Source organism: Boleophthalmus pectinirostris, unplaced genomic scaffold (genome assembly GCF_026225935.1).
Source record: "Boleophthalmus pectinirostris isolate CB_2022bp ecotype Guang Dong unplaced genomic scaffold, ASM2622593v1 HiC_scaffold_20, whole genome shotgun sequence".
Lineage (NCBI taxonomy): Eukaryota > Metazoa > Chordata > Actinopteri > Gobiiformes > Gobiidae > Boleophthalmus > Boleophthalmus pectinirostris.
The window spans coordinates 20,502,542-20,518,417 of NW_026571153.1; the positions used below are offsets into that span (position 1 = coordinate 20,502,542).

Here is a 15,876-nt window from a genome sequence, read left to right on the forward strand (position 1 = left end):
CTTTTTTTACAGTAGAGAAAGGCAATTCCAGGTCTGAAATCATCCAAATGATTCTAGTGAAGATGGAGTTTAAAAACACAGTGGAGTACTTCCTGTATTACCACAAGACATCACAAGGTGGAACAGAGTGTTTTCTGGTTGAGAGAAGAGCTCGGCCTCAATATGCAGGGTTTGTGTGGTTTGTGTGTCAGTAAATAAACAAAACAAAACTCCAGGTATATTTTTGATGAGGAAACAACATTATGACATTAGAAAAAAGTGTAACCTTAACCTTATATTCAACTTGGTTTTGGTGTACCACAGGGCTCAATGTTGGTCACAATACTTTTTATTATATAATTCCAATATTCCTCCAAAAATTCCCAGTTATTACAGTGAAATAATGAAAAGTGAAGGGAGTTTATTTGTGATCAGTTGTGGTATCCTATGTTCTGTGGATTGAATTAAGCCAATACAAAAATGGGCATGGCTGAGGAAGGAATTTTTACTTTTTAATACCATTTTAACAAAGGCTCCATTTACCGGCCCTTTCCTTCTCTATTGCTGGAGTCTGTAACATTCTTTGAGACGCCTGGTTCACTTTGAATGGCCCCAGTCTCACTGAATATGCAGATAGACACCCGCCGCTATAAAAAGTTCAATAGGGTCCTGGTGCACTATAAACAACATGAACTGTGCAATGCCACACTTTTATTGCGCTCCCATTAAACTATCACACAAATCTTCCTCGCCTTTTGAGACTGCAATGGCGAGGGCTGCTGTGTCGTTTGTTCGGCGTGTGTTCAAGAGAAGCACATAATTGCTCTGGGTTTCTCTCTAATTGCCATAGCGATAAGGGTTGACAGACAGGACAAGGGGTGGGGCAAAGGGGAGCGTGTTCTGCAAGAAGGGGGCGGGGCTTAGTTGGATCAAATGGGAGCAGGCACCTCGCTCGTACCATGTGATAAAAACAAGAAGTGAGAGAATGAGTGCCACTTGAGCAGACAATCCGTAATTGAAGACAGAACAGTGTGGCTTTGTGTTTAGAGTGTGAGGGAGAATTTCTTGTCCTCTGCTTCTTAAATGTTTACCCATGAATACACAATGGTCTTGAGGAGGAAAAAAGGGGCCATTTGTTAGAGGCTTGTCAAACATCTGAGTCTGCCGAAGGAACGGATAACTTTGATACAAATGCATGTGATGTTTAGATGATGACTGATGTGGTAAATGTGCTCCACTCTCAAGTATGTTTTAGTGAAAGTGAGGACACATATGGATGGGTACAGTGAACGTGTCCAATAAAAATAAATTTATTTTTTCAGGCCTTTTATTGTGATTTGTAGCAGGCGGGGCGACAGATATTTTTGGTTGGAGGAGTTATGGGGTTGCTAAGTTCTTCAGTGGGCGTGCTCATTTAACATGTTAATTTAGAGACTTTTTATGGGTAGGAGCGCACCCCAACCCTCAATACCCAATACTGTCTTCAACCAGTTTAAATGCAGTTAGCCCCTGTATTGCTTTATTAAAGGTGCACTTTGTCTGCCACCTGCTTGTTTCTATAAATATGTCATTGCTCTTTTCATTTATTCAATTACAGATAGTTTTATAACCCAAAATACCTAGAAAAACAGGCAGTCTGACTGTGAGTGGGGTTGCTTTTCCACAGCTCTCAACCTTTCTCCATGAAGAGAGAAAAGTTTAATACCATACTGTGAAATGTTCCAGACAACGCAATAACAACTCCATAGCGAAAAGCATTAGGACCCTCCACCAGAAAAGTTTCACAGTGTACCTTTAAATCTAATATGCATTTTTTAAAAGTATAGTCTTATTTTGAACACTTTGTGGTTGTCATTTGAACACTTTTAGTTTCGAGATTTAATGCCCTATGAAAATGGGGCAAAATATCTTTGGGCAGCAATGGGACTGCTTTGGCCATTCTGGCCTTATTTTGTCATGTAATCTGTACTGAAATGGAACTATCATGTTCTGTGTACTTCCCTCTGTTTTACTGTATTGTACTGTATATTACTGTAGTACTTTGAGGATACCGTATCACAATACGTCAGTTACATCCAAAGTAACAAACAGAGAAGTGGGAGGGACATGGTCCAGATTGTAAAATTAAGTGCCACATGTATCAGATGAAAAGAGAAAAGTATTTTCTAAAAACATATATTTTTAAGGAGAAGCTTCAAGTCTTCCCAAGTCACAGGGCTCAAGTCCAAGTTAAATCCCGAGTCACTGATCTTCAAGTCCAGGTCGAGTCCCAAGTCTTTTTCTATTTTATCAAGTCAAGTCTCAAGTCCTAAAAATAGTGACTCAAGTCTGACTCGAGTCCAAGTCATGACTTGCAAGTCCCCACCTCTGGAGGCTAGTGCCCCCTCAAGCCCTCCCTGGCATTGCCCCTAATGTGCGGTTCTAGCTGCCTATTCAAACTTACCATTTTGTGATACTATTTTTCAGTATCACACAGATTTGAATTCCTGCTTTACAAGTTTTGACAGTTTCCGTTCAGTTAGTTTTGGTTCTGCTCTGTTTCCGTGCAGAATTTTAAATTGTGTTTGCTGAAACCAAACATTCCTGTGGATCTGTTATCATATATCTCTTGACTTTCCCCATTGAGATCTACTGTACTGGGAACATATTTCGCGATGCTTTTGGAGTTTCTGGAAAATCAATAAATGGCAACAATGCAACAGCACATAATGATTCCAAAACACACTGAGCGAACCCCCTGCAAACTAAACATTTGACTTCTCCACTCCACTGCTGGGCCCTGTTAAACAATGTGCTGGAGATCTGGCCGCATTCTTGGGTCAGCAGGCTCACGGCTGTGGAAACAGATAGTACAAGTCTTAAGCAATGACTAGGAAAAAAGGCTCCATCACTCTTAGCAGCAGGCAGTGACAGTGTGGTCTGGGTCTAGCTAATGTTACTGAAAGTGTGTATCATTTAGGGCCCAAATTTATGCATTTAAGATCACCGTAGACAAACACAGTAGCCCCCTGAGACTAAACTGTGGTTGTGGAGCTTACTGGAAATCCAAATATTGTTCCTTTTTGTATAATGTTCATATTTGAGAACAAGAGAAGTCCAAATAGGTTGTTGGCTTCATTTTGACCATGTCTGAGTATGATGCAATGATGGCCATGTTTCAGCTGTCTGGTTGAAAAACTAAATTCATTTGACTGATTTTGAATTGAAGCAATAATACGTGTTGCTCTGATATGTGGTGTGTATGATGAAAAAAGTACCCAAGAATGTAGTTTGTAGCAACCACCATTTTTTTTTCTTACAGTGGAGTTTAATAATGATTTCTTTCTCTGCATTACACAAAATGGATTCTTGTGAGCTTTAAGCCATGCTATAATGCTGCTGCCTTATCTCCAAAGCTCAAAATGCTCTATTCCACCTTGTGATGTTGTGAAGCAGTAGTTTTCAAGTTAACTGCAACCCTTTATCTTTAGTTCATTAAATATGTGCAACTCTAGGACTAAAATCACCCAAATGATTCTAGCTAAGGTGTATGGAGTTTAAAAAGCACTTCCTGTATTATAGTTTGTGAAGAAAAGTTGAAAAATATGTTGAAACTAAAAAGGAAGTAGAGAGTTCAACACACTGAATGAACATCAAAGGGAGAATAGGGAGAATTCTGTCCAAACGTTTGGCACAGTTTACACAAAAACACATTTTTCTGATAGATTAAACATTATTTCAACTAAATAAAGGTGTTTCCTTATATTTTTATTCAGCAAATAATAATTTCTGTGTACATTAGAGAAGATTTGGCCTACTGTACTGTTCTTAGGTAGCAGTTATGGAATTCCCTTGCCTATCTTAATGCTAGTCATATTTTCCAACCAGAAAGTTGTAAAGTGTTTTATAAAATCTTAAATATAATGATATTAACTGTGTTTTAGTAAAATGAGTAGTCTAATCTGTCATAGGCACATTAATTAGTTTGAGTTCAATGATGGAAACTTTTGCTCCATTGTGTTCTATTGGAAAAGGCTTGTTATGGTCAGAATCCGCTTTTCCTCTGTTTCTGTGCGACCAAGCCATTACTAAAACCACAATTACATTTAAACTGGTTGATGAAAAGAACCGTACAAAACCACACATAGCACAGATACATAAACCAACTGAAATATTATTGTCACTTATCCTAAACACACATGATTAAGGTAATGCGGTAGAAGTGCGCACGAGGCAATGCTGTCAGTCATATTTTGTGGCAAGTTTTCCTTTTTATGGCCGCTTCATAATCTTCTAAATTTGCACTAAAACAGCACGCCCACTGTTGATTTAGGCAGCGTCACTGTCGAAATCTGCCAAAGCTTTTAAAATGGTGAACGAAGGGAAGTGAAGAAGAGTGATTTACAGTGGACTTCAAAACGTGACGCTTCCATTGGTGAAAATAAGTCTGTGGTCTATCAAAGCCTTTTTAAGCATGTCCGTTGCGTGGTTTTTATTTAAATTTCCTGGCTCGGTGCTCCACTCCATTTCAGGCTAATGGAAGATGTCAAAAAACAGTTCAATCTTAACACAGCAGATAAAAGGGAAGCTCAAAACCAAAATTGCATGATGTTTCATATTATCAGTAATTCAATTGAATCTATTTAATGTGACGTTTGTGGACTTCTTTGGAGGTGGAGGTCATTATAGTAGTAGAAATATTCCTGCAAATATTCCTCCCGCATTTTATTACCCTGTGTAAATTGACAAATATGGATAATTGTTTTTACCGCTCATGTGCAGTGGTGGTAATAAGGTAAAAGAACTTACTGTACTTAAGTATACAATTAGGTATCTGTTCTTTACTTAAGTATTTTTTACTTTTACTTCACTACATTTGCGAGCAGGTATCTGTACTTTCTACTCCACTACAGTTTTTTAACAGGACAGAACAGTAAAAGTACTTTTCATTATAGTTTAGGACCTGCTGAAAAGGCTGGTGAGTTTATTTTTGACATATTTGTATTTGTATTTTTAAGTAGTAGTTAAGTAGATTTCATGTGATACCTTTACTTTTACTTGAGTTTTTTTTTTTTGGTTTCAATGTCTGTACTTTTTCTTAAGGAACATAATTGAGTTCAACAGCACTGCTTAAATGTGATATTCTGTAGACAAAGCAACTAAACAAACTTATTTCATAATGTATATCTTTTAGTAAACTGTTTATACAACTCAAATAAGAATTCCTGGCTTTGTATGAATCATGCACTGACAGATGCTTACTTTATAGGATATTCAATGTTTACAGATGAGTTACGCCTCAATTTTTACAATATTGTCCTATTTTAAGGTGAAAGCCCAGATCTTCGCCTGTGTTCCTTGTGGATTTTCATTAGAGTCTCGATAGATGACAACACAATATATTACTTGGCTCACGCCGGGAATTCTGGGAAAGTCATGGAATTTTGGACGCCCTGACGGAACACAGGCTTTCCGTGCTTGGCTCGTTCCGAGAAGAGACGAAAGAGGTGGAGGAGGAGGAGGAGGGAGGGATCCAAACGCAAAGTGCCTGTCCTCGTGTGGTGGGCCTTAAGGACTTCCTCGGGGGACCTGACCCAGAACAATGACAGGTTTACAATCCACCTTCTCCCGGAGCCAAACGCCAGATTTGACGCACCAGAAAGTTAGGAAGTGTAGTCATTTAGTTTCAATGTGTCTAACATGTGTGACTAAAAATGTAACTTCCAAAAAACAGGTGTTACAGGTCAGATCTGTGGAGAGATAACCCCACTCACAATCAGAATGCCTGTTTTTTTTTAGGTATATTTGAGCTATAAAACCACCTGCAATTGGATAAATGTAAGGTAGAAGGTTAAATGTCATACTGTGGAACATTCCAGGCAGAGCAATGACATCTCCATAGAAACAAGCCCCCCTTCTGAAAAGTTACATAGTGCACCTTTAAGGACTTCCTTGTGGAGCTGACCCAGAGCAATGACAGGTTTAGAGTCTGCCATCTCAGCCAAATGCCAGATTTGACACAGCAGAGCGGACCGATAATTACGAAGTCTAGTCATTTAGTTTGAATGCATCTAACATGTGTGACTAAAAATGTAACCTCCAAAAACAAAAACATCTACTTCAATTGAAATTCAGAATGTTCAAGTCAGGACACTGTGTTTGGTGCAGCAGCTGGTTTTCTTTAAGAGGAAGATCCACTAAAATAACGAAGCCAAGAAAACGTAGCTTTACAAACTTGGACTTGCCTTCAATAAGTGGTGGTTTTTCTTGGACCATTTCCTAAGAACTTGAGACAGTCGTAAATCTTAAACTTGTTAGCGCACGACTTGATTCTTGACTTCATTTGGACATGTCCTCAAGCATTACAATTGGATGTATCCACGCTGACACTGTGGGTGCTTTAAAGCTTGGGAGATTTACAGCATTTGCACTTAAGGTGACCCAAAATCTGTTGAGAGAAAGAGTTGGAAATGTCACTTTTGGCCAGATTACATATGTTATGAATCAGATGTGTTGGTAAAGTTACAAGTTACACATGATAGCTCTATTTTAAAGGGCCCACATTAGGCTATTTTCTGCCAGAGTTGTGTTTTGTTTCATTCACACATGTTCAACACTCAAATCCTGCATATTTAGAATGAGTTTTTCTCTCAAACAGAAAACATTCTGTACCACCTTGTGATGTCATGTGGTAATACAGAAAGTGCTCCACAGTGATTTTAAACTCCATACACCTTCACGAGAATCATTTGGATAATTTCAGTCCTGGATTTGCTTTCTACTGAACAAAATGTAGCTGTTAACTTAAAAACTATTGCTTCATGACATCACAAGATGTAACTGAGCATTTTGAGCTTTGGAGATGTAGACAGACTAATAAATAGCTACTCAAACATGTGTGAATGAAACAAAACACAACTCCAGGTATGTTTTAGGGGCTGGCTTAAAGCTCACAAGTATATAGGACCTTTAACTTTTTGACTCTAAAATGCCCCCATTTTGTTCTTCATTTATAGAACTATTAAAACTGCTGAGCTCTATGTAATATTTTTTACTTTGCGCAGTTTGACTCCATTTTGGGCCCCAGACGAAGACGGATTTTTCTTTCCACAACTTCCCCCAGAACTTCATTATTCCGTCCATGTGTCCGCTTCGGCGATACGTGCAACGAAGGGTCAAAAATAAACCTTGGTCATGTCATTCGCGTATAGCCCTAAAACCAAAACCACAAGGATTAAATGGCACCCATATGCACTGGTGATGTCAGAAGGAAATTTGCAAAAACGATTGAATTGCAAGCACAAACCTCATCCTCATATTCTGTCCAAAGGGTATGTTGCTAGTGTTTAATGCCAAAGCAGTCTTGACTTGAAAAGAGGAATCCTATCCCACCTGAGCTAGCATAGATCTCTCCCCCCGGGCTTGTAGCTTATTCTGCGGTCTCCTGCTCCCTGCCTTTCCTCATCCAATCTCTCATTTTGGGTAGAGAGGACAAACCACATGTTTCGGAGTAGAATCCTGAATGTGGAAAGCCACCTCCAGCTCAAGTCCTGGCCGCTGGCATCACTTAGCGCACCCCTGTCATTAAGGACGGGCCTGGATGGTTGGTGTTGGATGGGTGCCCTTTGTTTCGCAAGCGGAGAGAGAGAGAGGATGTGAGCGTGAGGTAATGCCAGGACCTGTGTCGTGCTGTGGAGTCCTTGTGGGTTTAGGCTTAGTTGCGGAAATTTCATTTTTATTTGTAAAGGGACAGCATATATTAATGAACTTTTAAAGACTTTTCTGGTGGAGGCTGGAGAGCTTTTCTCCATGGAGATGTTATTGTTTTGTCTGGAATGTTTCACAGTATGGAATTAAATCTTTCTGCTTTCCAAACTAGACCAAGTTACAGGTCAGATCTGTGGACAGGTAACCCCACTCAAAGTAAGAATGCTTGTTTTTCTAGGTATATTTGAGCTATAAAACCACCTGTAATTGAGTAAATGTAAGGTAAAACTGTTTAATATCATACTGTGGAACTTTCCAGGCAGAGCAATGACCCAGAAATAGAAACAAGCAGGTGACTGATCCAAACACAGTGCACCTTTAAAATGTAAGTATGCAAAGATTATAGCCAAAGTAGGTAATTTCCATCTTCAGTCCGTCAGCAGGTTGATGTCAGTTATTAACAGGACAGAGAAAAGTACAGCAACTATCACTCACAAGTACATGTAACACCTGCACACACTACATGCAATTCATTTCAGACAGTTCATTTGAAATTTGAAGTTAAACCTCAAATATGGACTGTGTACCTTTTCAGGTTGGAGGTCTGTTATCATAGAGATGCTCATGCTTTGCCTGTAATGTTCCAAATTGTGATATTAAACTTATATAAGATGCATATATTCAATATCAACATATGCAATATCAATATTATCAATATTTATATCAAAAATTATTTTAAAAACATGCTTTCTTACTATGAGTGGGATCATCTCTTCACAGATCTTACCTGTAAATTGACCTGGTGGCATCTCTCTCTCTGATGGCTTGTTTCTATGGAGACTGGAAAATTAAATGCCAAACTCTGTAATATTGGAGGTAAAGCAATAACATCTCCATGAAGACAAGTAAATGGTGGGCCTTCTACCAGAAAGGTGACACAGTGTATCTTTAAACCAACAACGACTCAATATAATATTTTGTTAAACATGATGACATATTCTTAATCCAAATCCACTTTATTTATATAGCACATTTTACAAACAAAAGCAGTTTCCAAAGTGCAGTAGTAAATTGCTAAAGTTTGATTATACTAGTCCTAAAGCAATAAAAACAGTAAAAAAAAAAAAAACAAAACCATAAAAAATCATAAAATAGCAATAAATAAGTCAAATAAATAAAATAAGATAAACAAAAGACACAGAGGGCCACACAACTCACTCGAGCCAGAGAATAAAAGTGGGTTTTAAGATAAGACTTAAAGACTGTGGGGGCTGTGGGGGCGTTCCAGGGTTTATGGCAGGCCACAGTAAAGGCCCTGTCCCTCTTAGTTTTAAGTCTCGTCTTAGGCACCACGAGTTGAAGCTGACCCTCAGACCTCAGAGCGCATGTGGGGGTGTAAATTTGGATGAGGTCTGAAATGTATTGTGGGTCCAGTCCATTCAGAGCTTTAAAAACAAACAATAAAATCTTAAAATCAACTCTAAGCCAGGGTTAGGGTTAGGGTTAGGGTTAGGGTTAGGCTAGGTGAAAGAGCTAAAACATCATTATCAAGTTGGATACTGTAGTTAGTAGAATCTAAAGGTACATTGTGTTTCTTTCCTGGTGAAAAGTACACCACCTGGTTGTTGCCTCAGGGATGTTTTTTTTCTTTGTCTAGACTAGATTTGTTCCATAGTTTTGCTTATCAACTCACAATGACACTGCATGCTTTTCAAGGTATTCTTGGCAGTAATGAAATAAATGCAGGATAGATACAATTTAGACTAGATTTCTAGCTAAAATTTTGGACATCATGTCAATAAAAGTGATTGGTAGTAATCTATATTTTATTCATAGAAGGATTTAGATTTCATTTAAGGGTTTTATGAACATCGAATACATTATTTTGCAGTCCAAATTGTTTAATAATGGCAAATAAACTTTAGAAAAAAAAAAAAAAAAACTATTAAGAGTTTAAAGACATGGTGAAGGCTAAGCAGGTATGTGGTAAGTAATATCCAAACACAGTTGATTTAAGTCCAAAAAGGCTAAACTTTAACTAAACTTTAAAAATTATATGTCTTATGATCAGTAGTTACCATGTAGCTGATTAGCCCTGAGCAAGCTTTCATTATTATTTTTATGAGAAATATGAATGGGAAATTTACTTCCAGAACCAGGGGATGGGCGGTCACTGCTGAGCTCCACTGAAGTCACTCATAGACCTTTTTCACAGCGTCCGGAACTCCCGCGCTGTACGGTTGCAAAACTTCAGGTTATTTTTTTTCTATGGCTAAATGTCTGTGAAAAAGCTCTATTGTAAGGGTGCAGGGGTGTAGGCATTAAATTCTGGGCCTGTGGGTACAAATAATTTTGGTGGGCCCACACTACTTGTTGACTAATAAAAAACGCATATTAGAAGCATGTTAGATGACTTTATGAGGGGCCACTGCTTGCACTGGGCCCTGGGTAAACAGTACCCTTTATCCCCCCCCCAATCTAACGCCCCTGTTAGACGGCATTTTACCATATGGAGTTATTACACTACCAAAATAGCTTTCAGAAACGCCACTTCACTTTGTTTTGAAGTTGTAGCTTTGGATACAGTTCTCTGCACCTGGTCAAAACATGCTAGCGTCTGGTATCTTATGTAAACTATACATAAAACTCGCGGTTAGCTTGTCTGTCCGCGAAAGCATGTGGTTGGAAAAGTACAGGCAGTTTAATGTAGCGTTGGCTCTGTGTTAGCGTGTTTCTTTAGTGGCAGGATGGGTGAATGAATCGCTTGGACAGAGGCTGAGGTATCAGGGAGCGCGGTTTTGGCTCGGACAGCGGGGCCAAGACAAGAGCTACGGAAAACCAACTTGTACTTGTGGCTTCTGCAGTTCTAATGTGCTCCAGTGCTCAGAGAAGCCAGCCTGGGTCATGCTACCTCTGCTAGCATATAAAACCCACCACAGTCTACGGCTAGCACTGTAAGTAATTATACAAATCACTGACTAGTCCGACTATTTAAAGCTCCTGGTGAACCACTAACATGCTATTGCTAACGTTTTAGTTTCATTAAGTTCTCTTCGGTAGTTTTATGCGCTAAGGTAGACTACGTTAATTATTTTGTTTGGTTACTAACAAATTTAACAGATGTGGGAAGGGCATTAGACTTGTGCGTAACTGGTTGGGTGAGGTCTATTCAGAAATCAGTTGGGATTAAAGTCATTTTCGACAGATGGACAATACGCTTTATGTATTTTCAGTTGAGGATGGACTTAAAGACTTATACTTTTGTCTGCAATATTGTTAGCGTATAATGATACCAATGGATCATGATTATTCTATATTCTGGACATTTTCAATAGTAATATTGGTTGAAAATAGCAGTGCTTAAAATACTTATAAACTAAGTTGGGTTTGCATAATAGTTGTATGTCACCGTTACAGGTCATATATTATGCAAAACTGACTCTTGCAAACTTTTACACATGTTATAATGTTGTTACCTCCTCAAAAACATGCCTAGACTTGTATTTTGTTTCATTCACACATGTTTGAGTAATCCTGTATTATCAGTCTGCCTATATCTCCAAAGAAATGCTGTTGTGATGTCATGTAGTGCTAGTTTCCAAATTAAAAACTAGCTTTTACCTTCAGTTCAGTAGAGATTGGCAGTTCCAGGGCTGAAATTGTTCAAATTATTCTAGAGAAGGTGTGTAGTGGAGCTTTTCCTGTATTACCACATGACATCACAATGTGGAACAGAGTGTTTTTTGTTTGAAAGACATTATAGAGTGACCAGACGTCCCTATATACCTGGGACAGTCCCTGTTTTGAGCCCTGTGTCCCCTGTCCCTGCAGTTTATACAAAACCAGTGATTTGTCCCAGTTTTATACAAGAAATACCCCAGTTGTCCCCATTTTTGACCAATTTGATACCCACCAACAGTAAAGAGGACAATATATTGTCATTTGTTTTGCTAAAATATAGAAACCATGCTTGAAAAAGACAAAAAAAAAAATTGCAACAACAGTCCCTCAGATTATAACTGACCCACAAGTGAGAATGGACAATGTTACACGCTCTTTTCACAGTTTTATTTATACCAACCACCCCAACTCAAATGTGTCCCAGTTTTTTATTTTGAAAATCCAGTCACCCTAAAACATCCTAAATATGTGTGTTAAACAAACACAACTTCATGTATGGTTTTGATGAGGAAACAACATTGTAACAGATCAGAAAATTGCGTAATGTGGGCCCTTTAATTATGTGCATTTCTATGTGCAAATTTACCTATGTGTTTTTTATAATGCCCATTATTGGAGCATAGTGTCATATAAAAACTAGTAAAACTTATATGTAATTATATATATGATATTCTCTGATGTAACTGCATGTTTTATGAGACTTTGTGGCCTTGGGGGTCTGAGTACTCCCTCTCTTAAAAAAAATAAATCTACAGAATTACCTAGAAAGCTGCAAAACCAGTTGTATGAGACAGTACAAAGGTGCAGACATCAGTCATTATTGAGGTCAGTTCATGACTTTTACATAAGCATTTCACCGCCTGCTCTAAATGCACAGACGTTTCAGATTACAGTAAAATTAGTCTTATTGTGTTGAGAATAATACCTTCATTATAACTGTCAAGGCCGTAATCATAGTAATGTGTATTCATAATTGTACGTATAACCCAATATACCAAAACAGTGTAACCCTATCCCCTTTTCCACTGAGGAACAGACAGGCATGTTATCAGCTGCCATTAATGCATTGTGTAAAATACGCAGTGGAGCTTGTACATATGCTATTTAGCTGCATACTTACTGCAATACTTTTGTACTGCATTACTACAGTTTTGCATGATAGTTTTAGAATTTGTTTGTAAAGTTAATCTGAAAAGTATACTGACAGATGAACTCCTCTGCATATGTACTGCTGCTCTACTGAGCCACATGGCAGCAGGATTTGCAGTGGTTGAAGGTAATGAAGTACAAAAGTTAAAGTGCAATTCTTAAGTACAGTTTTTTAGGTATCTGTATTTTATTTAAGTAAACTTTAAAGTGGATACTTTTTACTTTTATCTCACAATATTTGAGAGCGTGTATCTGTACTTTCTTCTCCACTACATTTTAGATCTGGACTCAAAAGTAAAAAGTATTTTTCTTTATGGTTTGAGACCTGCTGAAATGGCTGAGTCTTATTTTTAAAACATTTAATTTGAGTAAATATCCCAAACCAAATACACAAAAACAGCTAGAGAAATTCTGAAATTAGTTGAATCACTTAAAATCAGATAAATTCTTTGTCAAAATCACTACATTTGATTCTTTAATTGTTCAAAAAATCTCTGGAAAACACTTACTTTTTACTTTTAATGTACATTTTTAAACAGGCACTTCAGTAGATGTTTTTCATGTGATACTTTTAGTCTTATTCGCGTAATATTTTGCACATGTATCTGTAATTAAGTAACAAAATTGAGTACATCATCCACCACTGACTATTAGTGCATTGCTCCCTGTAATTTCAGTTATCAACAGTCAAACAAATAAATAAAACTCTACTGCATTTACAAATGGAAATATGAAGATTTATTTGATTTGGACTACATTATAGCAAGACTCTTCAAACACAAGAGAAAAGCAGCCATTAACACATCTGCCCCAAAACCCCAACTAGGAAGTGGTCTTGCTGTGCCTCCCCCATATTTACTGCCCCCTTTATTATCTCTGCCTCCAATAATATTTAGATGGAAGGGGACTGATATGAGCCCAGTTCCAATAACACAGATTAAGTAGCTGGATGAGCCTCTGCCTAAGTAAACCAATGGGCCAGTGTTGAGGAACGTGGTGGAGCAACTGGAGACGTTCTTTGGGAATTGCCAGAGGGGACGGCTGGGGCTAGTTTTTCCAAGAGCTCCTATCTTCCGCGATATGTAGTGAGATTTGAGATGCGAGAGCTGTTGTGTGCTTCTGTGTATGTGTGCAACAAGGGGAAGTGGATAGAAGGCTTACAGAATGGCTAAGTCAGGAAAACAAGGCTGCTGGAAACCGTACACCACTTTGGCAATTGCACACAAGGCCTCTCTTTCTGTGCCCGCTCACTCACTCTCTCTCTTTCTTTCTCTCTTCCTCGCTTTCTCAGAGAATGCCTGTCCTCCCCTCTGCACTGGAGTCAAGACAACGCGCCAACAAAAGAGGGGTTTGACACAAGGAGGTCTGAAGGGAGACTGGAGTGACCTTGTTGGAGGGTCTGGCCACCTTAAGTTACAATTTTTCGCTGCTGTTTTCCTCTTTACCTTTATATTGTTGAGTTCACCGCTTGTGTATCGTATAAAGATGGATTTCCAGATGTTGAATTGAGTGTATTTGTTTTATTTGAGTCTTTTGACAGTCTGTGCAAATTCATTCAGAACCTGGCAACTATGATTCTGTTTTATGATTACTATATTTTATAACTATTTTCCTCACCTCTGAGAAACCAAAGCTTAAAATTTAAAACTCGATTTTGATATTCAATACTCAAACTGATTCCAACACCACAATGATAATAAAAATAAACTTTTTATTTAGGCAATAGAATAGGATTTTCAACATTAAATCATAGTGCTTTCTTTTGTATTTCCATGTCCTTCTGTCTGTGTAATCTCTCAGTCGTCCAGGTAGGTTCCATAAATGCTGATCCATACTCAAGATCATTCTAAAACTATTCAGAAAAGGCTCATTTCTGTCCTTTGAATGTGCATTTTTTGTATTGGTACTTGCTTCAATGAGTATCTAGTTTCAATACAAGTTTTAGTATTGATTAATATCAGATTTTTGATACTTTTGACAACCCTATAGGAAAATTATCCAAATGATTCTAATGAATGTGTATGGAGTTTAAAAACACAGTAGAGCACTTGCTGTATTACCATGACATCACAAGGTGGAACAGAGTGTTTTCAGTTTGAGAGAAGAACTCCTAGGATTTGCATGTTAAATATGTGTGAATAAAAGAAAACACAACTCCAAGTATGTTTTTGATGAGGAAACAACATAGTCTGATTCATCAGCTGGTTTCACTTCATGGAAACCATCTGACCTCGTAGCATTAGGATTCATTTGCTCAATGTTAAGCAGGTACTTCGTTTATTTAACCAATCGCTGCTATCTGGTCATGACGTATGTAATGCACCAAATCCCGTAGGAAGAAGGGCAATAACGTCTTTCCCCTTCATAAAATTCACCAAACATTCTCTTTGTTCCGGCTTTAAATCCTCGATCTCGGGAATCGTTGCCAACACAGAATGTACATCCATCTATTGTCCACATCCATCTCGACCGCTTTGTTTACTGTTGTGCTGCACCACAAAAGGGACCCAGACAGGCGCTTGAGTTTGACGTCATGGCTTCACAGCTCTTTGCTGCTTGGTCTGGGCATGGTCTACAACTTCCAGGGTTCTTGCAAATAGTGTATTCCAATTCTTGACCTAGTCGCTGGAGAGAAATGAAATTGAGGGGAGGCACTAGGGGGCACCAGCCTGGCTTGAAACAACATTGTAACATAGATGAGAAAACAATACGCCCCCTTTAACTGATTATTAAACACAGTGAATAAAATGAATTCAAATGTTCCAGTCACCCCCTAAAAGTTCAATGTGACACATTCACCAATGAAGAGCTGCACTGTTTTTAAATTTTAAATAGCAACATTTTTTCAGCAGTTGGACGTGCAAATGAATGTTCAGTGATTCATTTAATGTGCCACGTTGAGGATTTGAGGAACCTAGGAAATTAAAATTCATCCGCAATTTGTAGGTGATAATGAGTTGTGAACAGAGAAGCTCACACTATTAACACCTGGAAATCACATCTCCTGCGTTTGTCTTTGAACGCTCACTTGTTTTGAATGAATCCAAATGTACTTGATGTCTGCGGCTGCATCTCATTTGTCTTTCCTCGCTTCCTTCTCCTTGATTCCTCTCCCTGGTTCCGCAGGAAATGGGAGAGGAAGTCCCAGCCACAGAGGAGCAGTGAGGAGGAGGGAGAAGAAGAGGATAGGGGAGAAAAGCAGAGGACAGGGGAGCAGAGGAGAGAGAAGTTAAAGGAAGAAGAGCAGAGGATGAGAAGACCAGAGGAAAGATGAGCAGAGGAGAGAAGAACATAGGAGAGAAGAGCTGAGGGTTTGAGTATTTGATCTGATGTCTGCCTCCTGTGTGTTCTCCATGGTTTCCTTCCTTTGTCTCCTCTAAG

The 15,876-nt window shown here is 38.5% G+C and overlaps 1 long non-coding RNA gene across 1 annotated transcript in view; it reads right to left on the bottom strand.

The window, feature by feature from the left end:
- Positions 1 to 2,138: 2,138 nt before the first annotated feature.
- LOC129409684 (uncharacterized) overlaps positions 2,139 to 15,876 on the bottom strand; it is a 31,164-nt gene continuing 17,426 nt past the window's right edge. The window contains exon 2 of the long non-coding RNA XR_008632524.1: positions 2,139 to 2,813. This is a non-coding gene — a long non-coding RNA (uncharacterized LOC129409684). The remainder of the gene's footprint in view (positions 2,814 to 15,876) is intronic.